We start from the raw sequence: 23,463 nt of genomic DNA, 5'->3' as shown, positions 1-23,463 counted from the left end.
AGATTTTTCTGGCCATATTAATAAGTCTTCGGAAAATTGGTAAGTTATTTAATAATATTTTTTAAGCTCTTTTTATATTTTTTAAATCAAAAGTGAAATTAAAACATAAATGGCAAAATATGAGCATAAACATTTTTTTTTAAACGGAGATTATTTTTTTGAAAGATTCATGATTTTAAAAAATCCATGCCTGCTTAAAAAAGACACCTTTTTTAATACACATTTTCCCTCATCATTATAACCCGAAAGTGTTCACATGGTATAAGAAAGAATTCTCAAAACAAAATAAAACAATTCAAAAATCATAAATTACAAAATTTTATATAAAATTAAAATTTGTCACAAAATATAAAAATGAATATTTTAAATAGAAAAAATAATCAAGATTTCAAAATAAAAAAAATAACATTTTTCAAAAAAAATAATCTCAAATTGTTTTTAAATTTAAAACATTCCAGAAATTTAAAAAAAAAGATGAAAAATAATAGTTTATGCAACAAGTTGCAAAAAGAGGATTTTTTCAGCACGAGTCGTACATTTATCCAACGAGGTTCACCGAGTTGGATAAATACGAAAAGTGCTGAAAAAATCAAGTTTTGCAACGAGTACCATACAACATTTTTTACATTTCCGAAAAACACCCACTAAGTGAAATTTTATGTCAAATTTTCATGAATTATGTTAATAAATCGTTTAAATCAGAAAATATGGAAAAGTGTTACTTTTCGAAACAAGTGCTGAAAAGTTCAACTTTTCAGCACCCATTTCAGTGCTGAAAAGTAGAACTTTTCAGCATTTATTTTGAAAAGTGTTGCTATTCGATTCTGTTATTTTTGGTACAGAAAAGTAGGCTATTTCGTCGTTCAAGAATGACAGGAAAAGCAAAAAAAAACAATTTTATATTTTCAAAGAATTGTAAAAGTTTGAACAGGTTTTTTTTGAGGTTCTAGAAATTCCACAAATTTCAAAATTTTAGCAAAAGTCAGTAATACATATTTCAAATAGAAATTTTTGCCGTAGATAAAAAAATATAAAATGAAAAAAAAATAATAAAATTCAAATCATCTTTTTTCAAAAGTTACAGAAATTTCTTAAATTTCAAATAAATAACAAAAATCGATAGCCGGGACCGTGGTGTAGGGGTAAGCGTGATTGCCTCTCACCCAGTCGGCCTGGGTTCGATCCCAGAAGGTCCCGGTGGCAAATTTTGAGACGAGATTTGTCTGATCACGCCTTCCGTCGGATGGGGAAGTAAATGTTGGCCCCGGTCTAACCTAGAGGTTAGGTCGATAGCTCAGTCCAGGTGTAGGAGTCGTCTCCCTGGGTCCTGTCCCGGTGGAGTCGCTGGCAGGCAGTTGGACTCACAATCCAAAGGTCGTCAGTTTGAATCCCGGGGTGGATGGAAGCTTAGGTGTAAAAAGAGGTTTGCAATTGCCTCAACAATCAAGCCTTCGGACACCTAGTTTCGAGTAGGAATCCCGAAATCGGGAACGCCAAGGCAATGCTGTAGAGCGAATAATTTGATTTTGATTTGATTTGAACAAAAATCGAAAATTAAAAAAAAAACTTTCTTTAAATAAAAAAAAATATTTATAAACATCAAAAATATCAAAAATAAAAAAAAATTAAAAAAATAATATTTGAGGATTTAAATTTACAAAGTTTATGTTTATTTTACATTATAAATTCATGTTTTCAAAACCACACATTTTTTTCTAAATTTTGTTTTACGAATAAAATCAAAAAATCCAATTATATTGAAAATTATTGAAACCAAATTTTTTTTTTATAGTTTATTTTTATGCTGCTGCTTTTTTTCGATTATTTTTTTCTGTGGATGTTGATCTCTGAAAATATATTTTTTCAAATAGCTTCAATTTTTCTTTTTATACTTGGGTAATTCTCTACCAACTCACACGAAATCGGGAAAAGTTGCCCCGACCCCTCTTCGATTTGCGTGAAACTTTGTCCTAAGGGGTAACTTTTGTCCCTGATCACGAATCCGAGGTCCGTTTTTTGATATCTCGTGACGGAGGGGCGGTATGACCCCTTTTATTTTTGAACATGCGAAAAAAGAGGTGTTTTTCAATAATTTGCAGACTGAAACGGTGATGAGATAGAAATTTGGTGTCAAAGGGACTTTTATGTAAAATTAGACGCCCGATTTGATGGCGTAGTCAGAATTCCGAAAAATCTAATCTAATCTAATCAGACCCTCTTTCGAAGGGATCCTGGAGAGTGCCTCAGGTTAGATGACGCCTAGCACTCTTCTTGTCATTTATTAACGTTTGTAGTGCGCCATTGCATTAGAAATGCATTGAAACATCACAAGCGTTAAAGCGGCCAGGCCTACTGCGTAAAGCCGTATCGCAGAGATGACTCGTAATTGGGTTGAGTTTGAGCACTGAGTGTTCGAACAACAACACAATTCTGAATCGACAGGGGAGGAAGAAGCGTGGGGACACACCACCATACGCTCCGAGATTTTGGTTGTATTCGTTGGGAGCACCATGCTAAGAAGGTTTGGTACTCCGGGACCCTCTGGGATGGTACATTGTATTTCCACGAATGCCCTGGACACTATTTGCCGTGGTTATAGCGCCACAAGTCGCTCAGGCGTACTCAGAATTCCGAAAAAAACGTACTTTCGAAAAAAACACTAAAAAAGTTTTAAAAATTCTCCCATTTTCCGTTACTTGACTGTAAAAATATTTGGAACATGTCATTTTATGGGAAATTTAATGTACTTTTCGAATTTACATTAATCCAGAAGGGTCAGTTTTCATTTAGAACAAAATTTTTCATTTTAAATTTCGTGTTTTTTCTAACTTTGCAGGGTTATTTTTTAGAGTGTAACAATGTTCTACAAAGTTGTAGAGCAGACAATTATAAAAATTTAATATAAAGACATAAGGGGTTTGCTTATAAACATCACAAGTTATCGCGATTTTACGAAAAAAAGTTTTGAAAAAGTTATTTACTTTTTGCGTTTCTCTTTGTTTCGTCGTCCGTGTCTGTCGCGGGTGACCATGAACGGCCATGATCAACGACGACCACTTTGAAAATCAGTCAAAAAGTTTTTCAAATAAGGCATTGCAAAAAAAAATAAAAATTTAAATGATTAATATTTTCTTAGTATTTTGCAATCAGCTTTGATTTTTCAAACTGAAGATATCTCGGCAACTATTGGTCCGATTTTCAATGTAAAAAATTAAATCTTTGACAAATTTTTCATCTTCTCAATAAAAATACATATTCTTAAAATCAATCCTGTAACTTCAAAAGGGCTGAGAACATAAATTTTGATCCTATTGAAATGGTAAATCGTTAGAAATATTGTTAAAAACGAAATATCCGAAGGTTGTCAGTAGTTCAGTTGGTTCGATCCTGCAGCCATTATCAGCAAGTGCAGGTTCAAATCCCGCAGAATATTTTTTTCGAATCAAACTTTTTTGTGTGCCCAGTTCCAATTCCATTATTGCTGGAAAACTTGAAAATCGCATTACCATCATTCAGAACGAGGGTTCCACAAAGCTGGTAGATGGGAAGGAAACACGTTCATTTTCCACGCTATATTTATTTGTTTACTACACTTTCCCTTGCCAAGAGGTAGGAGGTGTAGGGGGTGACAAGGGCCACACTACCGTACCGCGCTCAAGATTAGCGCAATAAATTGAGGAAATTAAATCGACCCTAAGCTCAAAGGGAGCAAAAAACTGAGGGGAAAAAGCGCAAAATCGATAGATTTAATTAGAGGAAAATTGCCCTCGCGGTGGAAAATGTTGATTTGAGCAATGACGGTGACCAGTTCTGGAGGGGTGTGTGCCGTGACCGCAGAAAAGGTATCCGCGACGTGGTAGTGCGTGGTGTATATCGAAATAATTACAGTTGGAAGGAATGGGAGGTAGCGCGTAGCGCGGCCTGGTGATTGATTTCATAGGCCGCGATAGTTGCGGTTGGTTCGATGACCTGGAAGTCATGTTTCGCTATGTGATTCTATTTGCTCATTAGCTCTGGCCGTTTTTCCGAGGAATGTAGGGGCGCTGGCCGATAATTGTTATGCTATCTTGGGGGATGTTGTCAACGAGGTGATGAATAGTTGTTTGATTAAGTTTTAATGAAAGTGAGATGTAGTTGTTAAGGGTAATCACTACGTAATTGAAAACAAATTTCCTGTTAACAGATTGGTTCGATCAATTTGAATTAAAATTAATTGAAAGCAAATATTGCAAAATCTTGCAATATTTATTCAAACTGATAAGCTTCCAATGTTTACCCATTTCGAACGCAATAATACACGAACAAATTGCGATCTTTAACCCCCCCTCCATTAGCTTCCATAAACAAATCGCTATCAGCAGCTCTATTGCAATCCAGTGTCTAGTTCTAGTGGCACTACTGGCATCATAACAACAAACCATAAAGCGAGACACTCTCACACCGGAAATCCAGCTAAGAGAGGAGGCTACCTATCATCATCACCGTTTGTGTTCACACGAACCCCGTCATAAAAAGCGATTCGATTAGGCCACATAAATCCACCGGTAAACAAACCATCCAAACAACAATCATCGAAATCAATTCCAGGGGATCCGCACCGATGTTCAACCGCAGAAAACGACTAGGTCGAAAAAAGGTACACTTGGGTCCAAAATAGGAGCGCTTAACCATTTTCGCAAATAAATCGGCGCAACTAATCGATTTGCGATAGCCATCACGTCATCGAAGGTGGTGTTAACAATTTTAAAAAAGTTTCGCGGATCATCACCACCGTCAACACTAAAACCTGGTGTGGACAGGATGGAAACCAGCCGCCAAGTGGCTGGCATGTCTCCGGGTTGATTGACGTGCTTGTGCGCGGAGTCCCGTGCGGAATCCATAATCGCGGAACTTCCTGTTGGTCGCGGGCTGCGCAGGTATTCGGAGGTGCAGCGTCAAGATTTAAACTCTAGATCTTTATCATAAAACCTGCCTCAAATAATTCAAACAAAACAATTTTAAATAGTCAATTGCGAAGTTTAAACAATCAGTTTGTCAAATCAATGGCCAGCCCTACTGCGTTGCATTTACTGCAAAGAGGATACTTTTGACGGATTACATTTCACAGAATCTACAGATGAGGAAGGATGCGTGGACATACCGTATCACACGGTCCTGACAGCCAATTTATTGACAGTTTCCGTTTGTAAACATTCAGAACTACGTCATTTTCAATAGTTACCTTTAATTTAAGTATATCTTGTTTTACCCAAAAAACAAACAAGACAAATCTGGTCTAGACGCGTCACATCGGACGTCATCAAAACGCGCGTCACGTCCATAACCTCAAAACGTCACCAGCATCCTTTCGCCAAACTTTGCAAACCCCAGCTAAAAGAAGAGTAATTTGCATGCAGACGATGCTTAAACTCCCGGCAACGTGGACATCGCGTAAATCTTACGTAAATCCGCGAAACCGGTCGTCGGTATTGGCCTTTGTTTACAAACTTTTTACCGCTCGCGGCGCCGCCGCCGCCAAGCTCATTACGCGGCGCGCAAATTGGGAGGCGATAATTTTTCAATTTTCAATCCGGCGGAAAATTAAATCGGCCAAAATTATCCGCCAATTTTTGCGCTTGGCGCCATTGTTATTGTGGGCGCGGGTCGGACGTTTCTAAATCAAGTGTTTAACTCAATTAAAGCTCTTGAAACACACATTAAATTGGAGGAGAGAGGTATTGAGCCATGAAGAGGAAGTAAATGGGTTGTGGATTTTAGTCAAGTTGAAATAGTTGAAGTAAAGTATTTATAGAAAAAATAATAAAATAAAAATAAAACGATACGTTAAAAATGTTTGTGTGTACAGTAAGAGCGATGACTTAATAAAGCCTCGCTGTCATCTTGTTTATACTCATTACGTGTTTATTGTTGATATGACAACAGAAAGCAAGAGTTTACTACAGTGAGTGAAGTAATCTTAATGAACATCTTTTGCAATCAATTCATCTAACAGTAAGAAATTAATGAAAAATTATAAAAAATGCTATTTTCCCATGATAAAAAAAATATCTTTAAAAAAAGCAGCAACAAGCTGTTGACAGTTCACAGCCAGTTAAGATTAATTTTCGCGGGAATCTCCGGCGAACGATGATATCACTCCCAAGTGGAATAAACTTGTTTTATTTCCCCAGCCGCCACAGAAGGAAAGGTAAACAAATCGTAACTACCGCGACTTGTTATCAGTGCAAGTCGGTCGTCGGCAGTTGTCTTTTTATGTTTGTTTTATTTGCCGAGCGAAATTATCAGCGCGTTTTTTATGTTTTTGTCTTTTATTGTACTGCACTTTGACTCTCGAAAAAGTAATTTGCAACTTTTTAGTGCGTCATGCAACCAAATACTACAAGTGTGCAACAAGTTTGTAACTGACAAGTTGAACATGTTGCACAATTTTGAGTTATGCAACATGTTTTTTTTTAATTTAAAATCTGGTCAAAATTCTTATTTATGATTTTTCTATGGTGTCATCCCTGTCAACCTGCACTTAACAGTGCTAAAATGAAGTTTAAATATTTGATGCTGTCCTCAACGTCCTGAAATCCTTAAGCCAAAATCAAAAGGGGTGCGCCTTAAGGAGGGCAGCTCGAGAGCTTTAACCACTTGACACTGACAGTGAGAGTGGCAGTTGGACTATTGTTGACTGCGGCACTCACAATTGACATCAGTACCGTTCGCGTGCTATCACTCTTGAAAAGGTGGAAAAGGTGCGATGCACTGTGAAAAATCGTTGCCTGTTTTTTATGTCATTCTTCACGAACAAAAAAAGTTTTTTTTTTTATTTTAAGCATTCTGAAGCTTTACAATAAACTTTAAAAAGACTTCTATGCTTTACACATAAATATTGTTCAAATTTTCAACTGTAAATTTAACCCAGTGTCGACCCTCGGAAGACTTCCTTGTACGGAAAATCCGCTGAATAATGCAATACCTTCCTTGTAGGGTGCCCGGAATTGTCGTCGTCGCCACCAGTTGTCTTCCCCAACTCTCCATTATCCATGTCACTATTTACGGACAATTTATATCCCCATATAGAAAAAAAAAATACAATATATTTCATCATTCAGGCGACGACGACGACAGCGATATCGGCTAATGAACGAGGAGGAGGAAAGTTTTGCGCGATCGCGATCTCGCGTCAAAATCGCAGCATCATCGGGCCTTTAAATCCTGTGTTGTGATTCATGGCGATTGGCAGTCGGAAAGAAAATCCATCGGAGTCTGTACCACCGATTGGCTACCGTTGTCCGGAGTGGCGGAGAAGTGACTAATTGAAAATGCAGAAATTTTCCGTTTTCGAAAACGGTGCAAATCGTGGAGCCGAGACGACTTCTTGTCACGGGAGGTCGCGGGCGCGAAATTGAAAACTGCGAGCAAAATGCCGATATGTTATATATGTGCTTTTACTTATGTTGGAAGTTGGTTGAACATGGTGCACTGGAACGAACTGCACCGTGATTAAATGTAATGCCCAGGAGAAAGGGAAAGGAGTTTTGCTTTTGCTCTCATTGGAGCAGATTGATTTTTCACATTCATTTAGTTTTGCGGTAATGAAACTTAATATTATTGTTAATTTTTAAAATTGGATTAGGTTCTAAAGAAATCAAATATCTTTAAAAAATAAATATAACAACATTAAAATTATTAATTTAAAACGAAGAGCAAATAATCGAAACGAGTTAAATCGCTTTTTCTACAATGACTTTTCAACTTCATTTTTTTATGCAAAATTTTCCAAGGAATCAGGTTCAAATATTTACAGACACTGCACAGTGGTCCAGATGGCAAAATTAAGTGAAAAATAGATTTTCAGAAAAAAATTGGAATTTTAAGGGTTTTTTTTTTTTTTTTGAAGAGTTAGTTTGAAAATTAGAGTGGTTTACAATTTGAGTGTTTTATAAAATTTAACATTCCAGGAATATTTTTTATTTCTTTTTCTCAAATGCCAAATTAAGTGAAAAATAGATTTTCAGGAAAAAATGGGAATTTCAATGGTTTTTTTTTTAAGAGTTAGTTTGAAAATTAGAGTGGTTTACAATTTGAGTGTTTTATAAAATTTAACATTCCAGGAATATTTTTTTATTTCTTTTTCTCTTGAAGAAAATTGTTGGGCAGTCAATCAAAGCAACTTTATCTAAGGCACCAACATTTTTTCTGGCAATTTACGCCTTCTAAGACTGAATTTATTAATAGCATCAGAACCCTTAAAAATCATTATTTTTTAACGTCGAATTTAGGTTAAAGTTTAAGAAAAAATATTTTAAGCACTTTTAGAGCTCTTATAACAAACATTTTCCTATTTGAAAAAAATGGCGTTTAAAAGTAACTGCTTTTTTAAGGTAAGAAAAATACATTTTCAATTTATATTTCGAAAAAGCGCCTGGTTGCACAAGTGAAGCACTACAACCGCTGAAAAGAGCGCATAATATTATTATTTTTCTTCAAACTCGAGATATCTAAGTTCGAAAATGTATAATTTCCAAATGAAAAGTGTGTGAGACCACCCTCACGGAATTTGAAAATATTTGTCCATGTAATTTGTTCCGCTAAAACTGAATCTGCCCTCATAATTGAGCCAAAGTGTCAAAATATCGATTTTTGATCATATTTCGAGTTTCTATGAGTTTTTTACGATTTTTTTTACATTCATAAGACCAACTAATAACTTTTCATCTGCAAACAAAGAGCTTAAACCACTTGAAACGTAAAGTAAATTTTAGGAAAAAAAGTGACTGAGACAACCTAAATGGTCACATCAAAAAAATACGTATCTTATAATTTGGACCAATTTTAAGATTTTTTCAAATTTTGATTATTACTTTTACATGGAATTGCTGAATTCAAAGATAAGGCTGAAATTTAAAAATAAACAATATTTCCAGGCTTTTTTTAAGTCAAAAATTTCTAAAAACTTTAACAAATATCAGAAATAAAACATAAAAGCCCAAAAAACCCATTCAAAGTTGTTATCTGCTCTTATGACTGAAATGAAAAAAAAATTGAAATAATATAAATGTATGCTTGAATTTTAATAAATCTAATAATGCTTTTACAGAACTGCTTAACTATTTACAAAAATGGAAATCTGAACAAAAATTTTGCTGAGACAAGAATAAATTGTTGGGATAGGGTGAAAAAATAACAGAAAAAAATATTTTGACAGAATGTAAAATTCTTTAAAAAAAGTTCAAATCACATTATTTTTGAAGCATTAATTTAAATAATTTAAAAACTAATAAAAAACTGAGTTTTTAAGAACTAAAGTCTGACAGAAAATTTAGAAGAAAAAACAAGTAAACATTGTTTGAATGAATTTAAAATTGTATAATAGTGGGTAATTCTCTACCAACTCACACGAAATCGGGAAAAGTTGCCCCGACCCCTCTTCGATTTGCGTGAAACTTTGTCCTAAGGGGTAACTTTTGTCCCTGATCACGAATCCGAGGTCCGTTTTTTGATATCTCGTGACGGAGGGGCGGTACGACCCCTTCCATTTTTGAACATGCGAAAAAAGAGGTGTTTTTCAATAATTTGCAGCCTGAAACGGTGATGAGATAGAAATTTGGTGTCAAAGGGACTTTTATGTAAAATTAGACGCCCGATTTGATGGCGTACTCAGAATTCCGAAAAACGTATTTTCATCGAAAAAACACTAAAAAGTTTTAAAAATTCTCCCATTTTCCGTTACTCGACTGTAAAAATTTTGGAACATGTCATTTTATGGGAAATTTAATGTACTTTTCGAATCTACATTGTCCCAGAAGGGTCATTTTTCATTTAGAACAAAATTTTTCATTTTAAAATTTCGTGTTTTTCTAACTTTGCAGGGTTATTTTTAGAGTGTAACAATGTTCTACAAAGTTGTAGAACAGACAATTACAAAAATTTTGATATATAGACATAAGGGGTTTGCTTATAAACATCACAAGTTATCGCGATTTTACGAAAAAAAGTTTTGAAAAAGTTACTTTTTGCGTTTCTCTTTGTTTCGTCGTCCGTGTCTGTCGCGGGTGACCATGAACGGCCATGATCGATGACGACCAACTTTTTTAAAACTTTTTTTCGTAAAATAGTGATAACTTGTGATGTTTATAAGCAAACCCCTTATGTCTATATATCAAAATTTTTGTAATTGTCTGCTCTACAACTTTGTAGAACACTGTTACACTCTAAAAAATAACCCTGCAAAGTTAGAAAAAACACGAAATTTTAAAATGAAAAATTTTGTTCTAAATGAAAAATGACCCTTCTGGGACAATGTAGATTCGAAAAGTACATTAAATTTCCCATAAAATGACATGTTCCAAAATTTTTACAGTCGAGTAACGGAAAATGGGAGAATTTTTAACACTTTTAGTGTTTTTTCGATGAAAATACGTTTTTCGAATTCTGAGTACGCCATCAAATCGGGCGTCTAATTTTACATAAAAGTCCCTTTGACACCAAATTTCTATCTCATCACCGTTTCAGGCTGCAAATTATTGAAAAACACCTCTTTTTCGCATGTGCAAAATGGAAGGGGTCGTACCGCCCCTCCGTCACGAGATATCAAAAAATGGACCTCGGATTCGTGATCAGGGACAAAAGTTACCCCTTAGGACAAAGTTTCACGCAAATCGAAGAGGGGTCGGGGCAACTGCTGTGTGAGTTGGCGGAGAATTACCCAGTAGTTTATGCAACAAGTTGCAAAAAGAGGATTTTTTCAGCACGAGTCGTACATTTATCCAACGAGGTTCACCGAGTTGGATAAATACGAAAAGTGCTGAAAAAATCAAGTTTTGCAACGAGTTCCATACAAAATTTTTTGCAATTCCAAATAACACACACTGAGTGAAATTTTATGTCAAATTTTCATGTATTTTGTAAATAAATCGTTTAAATAAAAAAAATGTTGAAAAGTTTTACTTTTCGAAACAAGTGCTGAAAAGTTCAACTTTTCAGCAACCATTTGAAAAGTGTTGCTATTCGATTCTGTTATTTTTGGTACAGAAAAGTAGGCTATTTCGTCGTTCAAGAATGACAGGAAAAGTAAGTAGTTTCACGACGGAATTGCAAAAAAATAAGTTCAAATTCATCTCTTTTCTCATTTAGGCTGCTACAAATATTTTTAAAAGTTTTTGTCAAACCAAACCCCCCCCCCCCCCCCACTCCCCCCTTACCCCCAAAATTGGCCCGAAAAATCAGAGGGCAATAAAATATTTTTACAATAAACTTCAAAATTTCAATGAAAATTCAAGTGCAACCAGCTGAAATCAAATTAAAATACATTTTCTGCGTTTAGTATCATTTTTAGCATGTTTGGGTTTATTAAAAAATCTTAAGATTTTTTGAAAATTTTCGGTACAAAATCTTTTTTTTTCGATACAATTTTTGTTTTTGTCAGATCATAGATTTTTTTAAAACTAATGATTGCAAAACAACTGAACTAGTGTAAAATGCATTTTAAAACACTTTTTACATTTAAATGTAAAGACTATGGCTTGTTATTTAATTTTTTTTTGCTCCCCCCCCCCCCTTTGACCACGGCCAGGGCCGAGGGACAAAAACTTTTTTAAATATTTGCATCGGCCTTATGTATGAAAAAATAGGGTTGGGGGGGGGGGGGAACAATTCAATTTGAAAGACTTGAAATTCTATTTAAAAAAAAAACTTTTATTTCAGAAAACTAATTTAAAATGTTACAGAAGAAGTAAAAACTATTATTTTTCAATATGTAAAATTTGGTCTCTCCTCACTAGCTCACATTCGACCTTTATTCTTTCAACCATATGTCTTTTGACTTTTTTTCCTTGCATCCCTTCTTGAAATTTGCTCTAGTTGGTCACAATCTTGAGGCAAGTTCCTTTGAAATATGAATTTTCTATCAAATATTTGAATTCATTCATTTATGGAAAGGTGATAGAAAATTACAACAAAAAATTTAATATATTCGACATGTTTCAATATTTGGCTGTAAATTGACAGGCTTAGAACCCTAAATTGTTAACTTTTTGAGCAAATCTAGACACGGATTCGAATCCAGCGGGATAAATCCACTAATTACCCTTTTTTATGGCATTTCAATAATTTATTAATAATTATTATCTTCTTGATCTGGGTCAAAGATGGCAAAAACTTGGTAAAAATAATCATTCACAGGATTAGTTCACTTTTCTTTAAAAAAAAATTATGTTAACTTCCAAAATATAAAGCATAAGCACGTTATTTTTTTAAACTTTGACAATCCTTGATTTGTTTTTTTTTTTTTGCTTGTTAGAGCAAATAATGATCTAGGTTATGTTTTAAGTTTCTATCGCAAAGAAATACTCCATAGAAAAAAAACCATCAATGCTCAAACAAATTGCTTCAATTATACTACTCTTTGCCAGCCCTTCTTCTCACCAGAGGGCATCTACGTCAAGCAAAAGAGCACCAAATCTCCCTAATCAATAAAGTCCATTTCCTCCGTCAAGACAGACCCTTCCCGAAGAATCTCCAAAACGAATGCAACAAAAACAACAAAACTTAAAGAGTACTTTCAAGATGCGATGTATTCGCCATCAGACTCATACACACACGCACTCACACAGACACACACACGCGTACTCTACATATTGTGCAAATGCGGTTGCCAAAAAAGAAAAAAAAACACGCAAACCACAAAGAACAAATACGCGACCAGGCCAAAGACGTAATTGAAGATTGGCCGAAAAAAAAACGCCAGCGAAAGAGAGAGAGAGTGCATAAGAAGCCCCAGATACCGCCGAAGACCCCGAGCGAATTCCGGACAAGAACTAAAACAACAACGCGTTCGCTTTACGGAAGACTGTCCGACGTCACGAGAAGACGCACCGTCACTTTTGCGAATTTCTCGAGAACGACGACATCGCAATTGATCCCGTGGAAGCACATTCCTAGAGCGTTTAGGATTGCGAACAGCATCCGTTTGGGGGAACTTGTCCTGGGATCGGATGCTCGAGGAGGAAAAATGGTCACAAATTGATTTCCACGTCCCCTCTGACTTTTGCGGTTTGCTGGAACCCGCAAGAAACAGCTTCGGGGAAGGTTAGGAGATTGAAAGATCAAGTTTCACGGCTTTTTTTCGGACATCTACCGATCGTCTGGGGGATCGCGTCTGCGGGATTCGACACACATACATAGAGCGAAGAGGTTAAGGCAAGACCAAACCGCAAAAAACGATATCGACAGAGTTAGAGAAGAAAAAAGAGACCATTCTGCAAAGGGTTTTTTCGATGGTTCGATCGAAACAGGTTTTCTGTCTTCCACCTGTATCCGGCTCAAAGGAGTCGTTACGACTCGTTAGAAGCAACACTTACGGGTTCGGGATCAGCGTCTGCACTTGTTCAGCAAACCAGCACTTTAAATTTTGCACAAAACTTCCACCAAAACCTACGCGGACACGGATGTCAGGAGTCGGGAACACTTCCTGGACCACTCTCGGGCTGGGACTACTGGAGGAAAATTTTCACTTCCCTATTGTCTGCACAGCTACACAGTTCACAGTCACGCCCGCAATCCAGAAGAGATTTTCTCCGGGATACACAACACACAACGGGTTCCCGTACACGTACACATACAAGGAAGCGAACCGAGAGCAAGTACACACAACAGTGCAACAAAAACAACGGGAAACATAGAGGGTCGGGGCTAGGTTCTCCTATAAATCATGGATGAAAACACCGCGGGACGCTTCCGACTTCTACGCCAAACGATTCCTCGAATATCTACGGTTATCTACGTGGTATACAAACCAAAAACACATTCACATCACACAAATTAAACCAAGATCCGAACGACCGTCACAGAACCCGACCGCACTCGGCATCGCCATATTTGATTTTGATTTCTGTGCGTTCAGTTCAGATCGTCGAACTGCCGGGACCTTACTGTACACAATCCTAACCAAACTCACGCGCTCTCTCCACTCAAAATCAACTCTCTGCTCCCTCTCTCACTACATTAATTCAACATCGCAACATGTACCCAACATATACAACCACCCTCGCACAACATAAACAACTTTGCCGAAAGCACCAACATCATCTGGACGTGGTGTGACTTTCATTCATGTTGAACTTGGCAGAGTGCAATCCAGAGCATCCCTTCAGTTTCAGAGAACTTCGCTCTTCTCAGCATCCTTGAGAGAGCGCTCCCTCTGTTGCATACATGCGCAATTTGGCATCCCAGCATCCCTGTTTCCCGAAGAAAGAAAGAAAGAGGGTCCAGCTGTGGGAAGAAGACACCCGATCGGTCGTCTCGGCGTAGAGTAACGGAGTAATAGTCTTTTTCAGCGGGCAGAACAAAACAAAGCACGCACACCCGTGTGTGATGTTGTTTTTGTGGTGGTGCACGAATACTTGTAAGGAGGGGAGAGAGGGAGAGTAAAAGCGAGGAAAGTGGGAGAGATGAGAGAGAAAAACGCGTTCTCTGAGAGTTCTTATTGGAGATGGTTTTTCTAGAACTGCCTTGTTGATGGTAAAAAATGTGAAAATTGAAAATTCAATGAAGGGAAAAATATTGACTGAAATTGAAAATTAAAATAACAACTGAATTCATTTCAAGATTTATGGCAAAAAGTATAAATGAATATACAGTTCATTAGTTTCCAAAATATTTATGTACCGACCAAAAACAAAAAAATCGCGAAACATTAACGATACTGTCGATTAATTTATTTCTGGGATCGCCTTTAGATATCAAACTCCGCCCAAGATAAAAGACATAAAAAAAAAGAAAAAAAATGCATGAAGTACAAATCAATAGAATATTTAAACCATACAAATTTTACTTAAAGCATTTGTCAAAAAAGGGCCTCGTGGCGCGGTGGTTAGCGACTTCGGCTGCCGATCCCTAAGATGCTATGGGGCGCATGTTCGATTCCCGCCTTATCCTCCTGGCCTTCTATCGGATGTGGAAGTAAAACGTCGGCCCATTTGCGTAAAAGAGGTTTTGGGTGACTCATCACACATAACCTTCGGATGCCTAGAAATGAGCAGAAACTTACATAAATATGCTGATAAATTGAAAAAAATCTGTGATTTTGATATACCAAGTATGGTAATTTAAAAATGCGTTCTTTTTACGTCAAATCTTGTTAGTCAAATCAATGAAAATTATGAATTTTGAATGTCGATTGCTATGATAAAAACAATGCAAAAGGTTTGGTAACATAAACATAAACATTTACCATCTTCATTTGACTAAAACAGCTGTATTTTTGTAATGAAGTTAGAAAAACTAATTATTCAAAGAACAAAATTGTTCAGCATGAAATTTCCAAGAAAAGCTTTTCAGTTTGTATCCCGTTGGTTGGTCAAAATCAATCTAAAAAGTGACGAACTGTCACTTTTTACACGGGACTCATACTTACTATCAAATCAAACGATTGGTAATAAGTGTGAGCTCTGTTTGACAGTCAATTGAAAAAGGGTGCACTAGACTTTGGTTGACGTGCACCCTTGAGTTTGTTTTATGAAACTCACCGTGATATTTTTTTTCTGAGAACATTTTTCAACGATCATACCAATTTGAAAACATCCGTAATAATTCTATACGTACCCTTGGTTTAGTTAGATTTAGAGAAAAGTCATGACACTTACCTAGAATGAGAAAAAGAGAAGAAAAAAATTTTAGTAAATAAAATAATATTGTTTTGAAGACAGATCTCTTTACACATTTATAATCGTATTTGTTTTTATTTTACCTTTCCCTCACTACTTTTACAACTCGCGTCTCACTGTAACGTCGACGCTCCTCACATCTCCCTTTCCTTTTATCAGTATTGGTGTGTGCGGTAATTTTCTGAATGAATATATTCTATTATTCAATGCTCACGCAATCTAACCGCTGTATTGGTGAGACATTTTCCCTTCTAGACAAAACAAACCCCAGAGAGCAAGAGCGAGAGAGAGAGAAAATTCGCGAGAGTACCGTTCTCGCGATTACCACAGTTTACTTTGTCTCACCACTCACTTCTCACGCCACCGTGATTGCGTGTGTGAGACAACGCGACTACTATTTCGACGGTTGCTTGGGCCACAAAATGTAAACAAACCGCCGCGCACCACTTGAAATTGAAAAAAGCAAAATAATCGCAAATGCAAATGCCTTTGGTGTGTGTGTGCGAAACGGTATAAAACACACCTTTCACGCTAATTTACCTCAGACAAACCTTTCCTCCTTCCGGGCCGCGAGGTTTTGCCGGAGGTCTGCTGCGAACCAACAGTTTAAATTTAGACTTTCTTCTTGTTTGAAATTGAGCGGCTCGTAAGACACAGACGGCAGGGTGGACGACTCTATTTTTTGATTCATTGTCTTTTATTTTATATTTTGGTTGAAATCACCAAAAATTTTAACTTAAAATAATGTCTTAAAACATTTTTGCATGATTTTAATCTTTACAATTATTTTAATTTCTTATGCGGACTTGACGGCAAAATCTCGGCAATTTGCGAGGCGATTTGAGTAATGACAAAATTTTGAAATTGATTTTTTTATATTTTAATCAAAAATAGAGTCATCTACCCCATACTTTCCTCCCGTGACAGACAGTTAAAGATTTGCATGTTGTTCGAATTGCAAATTTTTCCTTCGTTTTTCTCCGTTCGAAAGGGGTGCACCCTTTCGGGCGGGTGATGAATTCCAAATGCAATTCTGCTCCATCAAAGCGAGATCGCGGACATCGATCTGACTAAATGTTAAGCTAAGTCGGGGAGTTGTGAGGTGTGAGACCAGGAAGTTATAAAGTCAGGCTCGCACTCTCGGGTCTGGTGAAGTCGGTGCCTTTTGGAACGTAGCAATGCAAATCTGGTTTATGTCGGTGCTAAAAAGTTTACAGCTGGTAGGAAGGGCGATTTCCGGCGTTTGCTCAGACAATTTTAGAACTGAGAAAACCTTATTTCTTTCCGCGTAGTTTGCAATTTTTCTCTCTCTTTTTTGGTGCCATTCGCTGTCACAGGCCACTTCAAATTCTCTCACTCGCTTTTTCAAGCAGCTTAAATGTGCGTTTATGACGTCATATTATTTCATCTCGTTTGATTAAAATTCAAGGGAGAGTTGTGGTTTCGGTTTTAAAGAATCGCGTTTATAACATCTTAAAGCGGTCCAAAAACATGACCAGTCTGGACTAATCAATTTGCATCAAGCTAAACAACAAAGATCTCTAATCTCCGGAATTCATTTCCAACGCTCATTATGGTAGTTCACCAGCGCAGAGACAATCATTTATCATCATTTCTCCGCAAGTCCAAAACAGACCAAACCATAGCGCGCTCACAAAGAACCTTTTTCCTGAAAGCACATAAACCAACATCACAACAACAACAACAAAAAACATCTGTTTTGGACTGTGTTTTGTCCACGTGACCTTTCCATCAACTTTTTTTCAACACACTTTGCGTTCACGCTGACTCGTCGCAAGAAGACCCTCGTTATCTTCTCGAGTCCTGTCTTGCTGCTTTAAAAAATACTTTAGAGAATGTATGAAAACAGGGAAGGGAAGAAAGCAAGAAATTGTCATCGACCACCATCTTTGTTCTTCTCAGGTTCCAAGTGGGTCTGGTCGTCTGGTGGGACATGGCTTAACCCACCTAAGAGTGATGGCTAGTCTTGCTTGCGAAACTTTTTTTTTTTTTTCTTTTTTTTTCTTTTTTTTTTCTTAAGCTTTATTAACTAAATTTTGGGTCACAAAATAAATAAAGATACAATGAACGCCTTTCACTATTCACTTTTTCTTCTGCAACTTTGCTTGTTCTTCAGTGACTCGCGCAGACCGTGGAACCTTCAACTTCTCTGGAGATGAATCCGAACTTTTCTCTTCTGGTTTCTTAGTATTTTTAAACATGGACCGAAGACGTTTTTTGGAAATCGACCTTCCCTGATCTGTTAAATCCAGAGAGTCATCGATTTCTTTGGGGACCGGTGCATCAGGAATTTCGGGACTTGAGCTGAAGGGCAGCTCCTCTAATGAACCTCCGTCCTCGATTGTGAACTCTTCGACAACCTTCGCACACCCGAGGTCTTTCTCAAGCGCTGGGACTAAGGCTGAGGCGGGTTTGACGGCTGTCTGATTTTGTTGGATGGCTGGGAATTGATTTTTGTCCGAGATTTGTATCGCTTCTGCGTATGTACTAGGTCGTCCGCCTGCTATTTTCCGTTTTTGGGCAATGAACCTTGATATGCTCGGTACTGCCACATGAGTAGCACTTGTTCGTTACTCCGTCGTAAACCACCTTCAGCTGGAAGTGCTGTACGTGGAGCTGGCATGGAATCTCTTTCGAGATCTCCATGTGCACCCCACGCACACCGTTCAGGATTGGGTATCCCGTGTCTGGACCGTACCGCTCCCGCACTGTCTGATGAATCTTCCCGTATTTTTCCAACACGCTGACCACGTGCTTATTCTCCACCTCGACTGGCAGTCCGAATAACCGAACATACCGGAAGTTCCCTCGGCCCGTTGAAAATGAGACTTGAACCGTTTCACCACTGTCATACAGAAACGTCTCGCTGGATGGACATTCTAGTAATGCAGCCGTCAAGAGCTCCTCTGTTTTGAATTTCACATAGACACAGTGCTCGCGGGTTGCCCGGAACATGGCCACTAAAGATTCTGCGTGCCATCCACGCTTCTGGAAGAAGCCGAAGATTTCGCTGTCCGTTGGCATCTTGGAAGTTACTGTGAACTGCAATTTGATGCAGTTTGTGTGTACACTGGATGAGTCCATTGTGTGTGATCACTCAAGGCCACACAAAACAAAGCACTGCTGAACAATTGGAATCTGGATCTTTTGGCCAAGAGCAGATAAAAAACACGTCAACCACCGAAGACTTGAGAAGGCGAACTCCAAATTGAAAACCGCTATTTTTTTTTTTTTAACAATGTTTTAATTTTTCCTCTTTTGAGTTTAGCTGATAACTGGATTTTCTAGCATCTTCTCGCGGTCGTTGGAAACGATCGTGGATAGTCCAAAGGGTGCCCAATTGGTGTGAAATTATACACCCAACTGGCAGTCACATGATTGTGATGCATGGCGGCATGAAAGTATATCAGAATCTGCATGAAATCTGTCCTCATGCATTTTTTGCGATATAGGAGTATGACATTTTTGCCCGTTACCGACAATTATCGACATTACCGACGGCTTTTTACAGTCGACTCTCTGGCTGTCGATCTTCTCGATATCAATAATGCTCCATGTACCGATGAATTCTTCAGTCCCTTCAAACTGCATACTTCGATTGTCTTTATTCCTCGATATTTTCTCTTGCTTGAAGGATCTTTTCCTCGACGGTCCCTTGAATTCTACTTGCTTTAAATATCTATTCCGGTTGTCAATAATTTTACTTTCTCATGGCTTGCATAGACATTTTTCTTTGAGAAACGAAGCTTTGAAGGGTGTTTGACATTTATTTGTTTTTGTTTGCTGGACGTTGCCATGATTTTTTCCTATAGCTGGTCAGCAAGAAAAAACAAATTTCAATCGAGTTTTCATTTTGCATCGTTCTGTAAACTGATGATTCTCTTCCTCGACGGTCCCTTGGATATTGACAACCAGAGAGTCGACTGTAGTTGTATTTCACAAAAAAAAACATTTAGCAGAACGAGGATTGAACCACCAACTTCTTGGTTGTTGAGCCGACACGCTACCACCGCGCCATGGACGCTTGATGAAAAGTGAGTGAAAGAGCACCAACATATGCTGCTCTTTGGAGTGTTGCTCGGGGACGGGCCAGCATTAGGGGAGATGGGGGTAAGACGGCCACCCTAAGGGAGAAGTCTTATAAAATTAACACTACAGATTATTTTGATCTCAAATCAGGTACATATTGTTCTACTAATAGTCCATTACAGAAATGACATAAATTAGTTGGTCTAAAAACCAATTTTCAATACTTTTCAGCAATTTTAAAAAAATAATTGAAATCGTATATATATGAAACACGCGGGGTAAGACGGCCACCCATGTGGGGTAAGACGGTCAGTGCTATAAACTAACTTGATAACTTTGCTAAATCCACCCAAATACCTACATGATTGGTTGAACAGACTTCTCTGAAAATCATGACTATTTTGGTTGAAAAAACAAGTTTGCAAATGTGAAGAAAAATGTTATTCAACAAATTTTATATTTTGGCTATGTGAATTTCATGTTATTGCGATCACATTTCATGAAAAACTATGATTTTTTACACGAAAATATACCCAATTTAATGCAAATTAACTGGTTTGTGTATTTCAATTAGAATTAGTAAATCAAAATTATGTAAACAATATTGAATTAGCGACTTTTATTAAAAGTTTGAATGGATTTCATACTATTCAATGAATTTTGCTATATCAAAGTAAGGAATATTGACGAACCGGCAGTTAACAGCATTTTGATAAAAAATTGATAGTTTTATCGAAAGTATGTCAAATATGTCTTAAATATGCCTTAACAGTCTAAAATCCTTCAAAAATGCAACCTTTATCAAACCAAATTTACAAATAACGGGTGGCCGTCTTACCCCCCGTGGAGGTGGCCGTCTTGCCCGCAAATTACTAATTTTATAAAATATTTTTTGCAAATACCTCAACGCATTTTTAAACTTTTTCGAGGGACATAATCTTGGGAAAACTTTAATTTAACATGAAAAATATTTAAAGAAAGTATTACATAAAGTTACCTAATTAAAATGCTTAAGTTGTAAATCATCAAAATTACATCCAGTTTCAAGTAGAAAAATATTTGTTTATTTTGAGCTATTTTTATACTATTTCAAACAATAGGTTTGGCAAAGGTGACTCCATATGCATTATTTAGCATGAGGAACAGTATTGCTTAACATTTTAGTAATATTCATTAGTATACTTAGTAAAACAGTGGGGTGGCCGTCTTACCCCGCCTGGCCGTCTTACCCCCAGCTCCCCTATATGTGTTAGTGAGAACTGCAGATCGCTGAAATTTTTACACGCGGGCAAAAATGATCTACACAGAAAAAAAATGATGGTAATATTACATCTGGGAAGGGGTACATCTTTTATGTCAGAAAAAAGGTGTAATTTTACTTCTGGAAATGTGTAATTTTACCACTTTTCTGGAATAATGTCACTTTTTCAGTCTAAATTGAGGTAAAATTACATCATAAAAGAGGTAATATTCAACCTTCGAAAATTAAAGCTTCCAAATTTACATTATTTTTTTCTGTGTACGTTGTGTGTACGGGCTTGCTGCAAAAAATGTTATAAAATATGACATTTTCTGCAGCAAATCCAATGTTGCAGATTTTGAGATAAATTTTTCCTTTGGGTGTAGATCTTCAATCACTTCTCCAACATCAGGAATTATTGTTTGAACATTCCTGCATTTTTTCTAGTTGAAAAAGTATTATATTTCTTTAAAAAAAAAGTTTAATTTACACCAACGAGATCACCCCTAATACTGGTTCGAAATCATGCTACCACGTGCTCCGTTTATTTGTAAACAATGCTGGTGAGACGAAGTGAGGGGGGGAGAGATTTTGACATTTGTAATCCCGCCGCCTATTTCGACGGTCGTTTCCAACGACCGAATCCAGAAAGGAACTGATCGTACAATATTTTATGCGCAATGTATTGTGGATTTAGCTGATAGCTGAATTTTCTGGCATCTTTTCACGGCCATTGGTCGTGGATAGACCTTGGGGTTCCCAATCGGAGTGAAAAATTTCAATTTATGGAAAAATTATGGATTAAAATTTTGATTTTTAATCACTTCTCCGACATCAGGAATAATTGTGTATGAACATGCTCGCAAATTTTTTATTCAGTCGGAAAAATATAATTTTTCTTGAAAAAAGTTTCATTTTTAACCACATGATCAACCCTAATTCTGACTCGATGCCGCCATCATGCGACCGCATGCTCCGTTTGTTTGTCAACAAAGCTGCAGCTGGATGGTGAGACGAAGTGAAGGGGAGAGAGGTTTTGACATTTTTATGCCCGCATCTGGCCCGCCGCCTATTTCGTCGGTCGTTGAGCCGACGGTCGTTTCCAACGACCGAGTCCAGCAAGGTACTGATCGTACAATATAATAAAATTTTTGAAGTTAAGCTTCTGTCAAACAAATGCAAAATAACAAAGAAATCATGTGATGGCGGCTAATTTTAACAGGGTCGTTTTACAGATTCGACGAACGGTATGTTCCGGTTTCGATGCCTGTCATTGATGGATTGGTAGAATTGTAGGGGAGACTGCATTACTGTAGTTTGGGTTTAAGATAACAATTAAACGGACTATCGATACTCGCAAATAAAACACCATTCTACTAAAAGAAAAGTAAAAACCATAACAAAAATATCACAGATAACATCTCGGCGAGGACCAGCTGGGCCTCGCCAGAAAGTGAATCATTCCAAGAGGCCAAAAGCGCAGCGAAATTAAAACCTAAAGAATGGGAGATAGTTGAGGTTATGAACCGACGACCCCCAGGTGGTAGACGCAATACGCTCTTCATTGGGTCGCTGATGAGGATTTCCCTGTTTTTGTTACGAACGCGAGTTCAGTCCGGGGGAGGTCGTTCAAGCAGCTGTAATTAATGACTCACGTGCACTGTTCTTTTTTTTCCGCGGTTTGAGGGTGGACTGAATTAATTCGATGTTGCACGCGTGGCTTTTGAAAAAAATATGGGGTGTCAAGACAGTTGTGAAACCTGCTCTGCCAGGTGCGAACTTCGCGGTGATTAAGTATCGATCAAACGGGGGTTGGCGAGCGGAGAGTTTGAACACGACACCGGAGATAATGGGAGATCTACAAATTGGTCTGAACACGAAGCGTTGCTATGCGTGACAATTATTAGAACGACGAGTCCGCAGTGATCATCCGTCAGTATTCTACGAACATCTCACCATGCAGGTCACCGTCTACCTAGCAGTTCTGCTGGGTATCATGCAGATCTCCAGCGCCGCCAACCTCACCAATCCGGGAACTCACCAGAACCAAAAGTACAAAATCCACGTTACGAAACTCGTATGCCTGGAACAACCGTACAAGCTCACAACTCTGCACGCCTGCAAAGTCCGGCTTCGCCGGAACCAACCCACGCTGATCACGATTGAAATGGACGTCCCGGTCTTGCTGAACAAGGTGTTCCTCGAGTTTAAGATGAACTACAAGCTCGCAACGTACCAGCCCATGATGATGCAATTTACGACCGAAGTATGCAACTATTACCGGCTACCCAAGGGGACGGAACCCGTGGTGGACTACATCAACGCTGGGTTGAAGGTTTACGTCCCGGAGATTGTGCATCCCTGTCCGTATGGGGTAGGTTTACAAAGATTCGGAAGTTAGAAGGTATGTTAAGTAAGCGGTTCTATTGTAGAAACGGTACTACAACTTATCGAACTGGATACTGGATGAAAGGTATGTTCCGGTTTCTATGCCCGCAGGAGATTACCGCTTGGATGCAA

The 23,463-nt window shown here is 37.7% G+C and overlaps 1 protein-coding gene across 3 annotated transcripts in view; it reads right to left on the bottom strand.

Moving 5' to 3' along the window:
- The window catches only part of LOC6048560 (SLIT-ROBO Rho GTPase-activating protein 1), a 161,823-nt gene that overhangs the window by 95,376 nt on the left and 42,984 nt on the right, over positions 1-23,463 (bottom strand). Inside the window, exon 1 of one of the 3 annotated variants that reach the window (XM_038257719.1) lies at positions 13,350-13,906. The exons of the other annotated variants lie outside the window; for them this stretch is intronic. The gene's annotated coding sequence lies outside the window, so the exon portion shown is untranslated. Of the gene's footprint in view, positions 1-13,349; positions 13,907-23,463 lie in introns of those variants that run through there. 3 annotated transcript variants of the gene reach the window in all.

The sequence above is a fragment of the Culex quinquefasciatus genome, chromosome 2 (genome assembly GCF_015732765.1).
Source record: "Culex quinquefasciatus strain JHB chromosome 2, VPISU_Cqui_1.0_pri_paternal, whole genome shotgun sequence".
In the NCBI taxonomy this organism is placed as follows: domain Eukaryota; kingdom Metazoa; phylum Arthropoda; class Insecta; order Diptera; family Culicidae; genus Culex; species Culex quinquefasciatus.
This window is presented reverse-complemented; position numbering and strand designations above follow the sequence as displayed.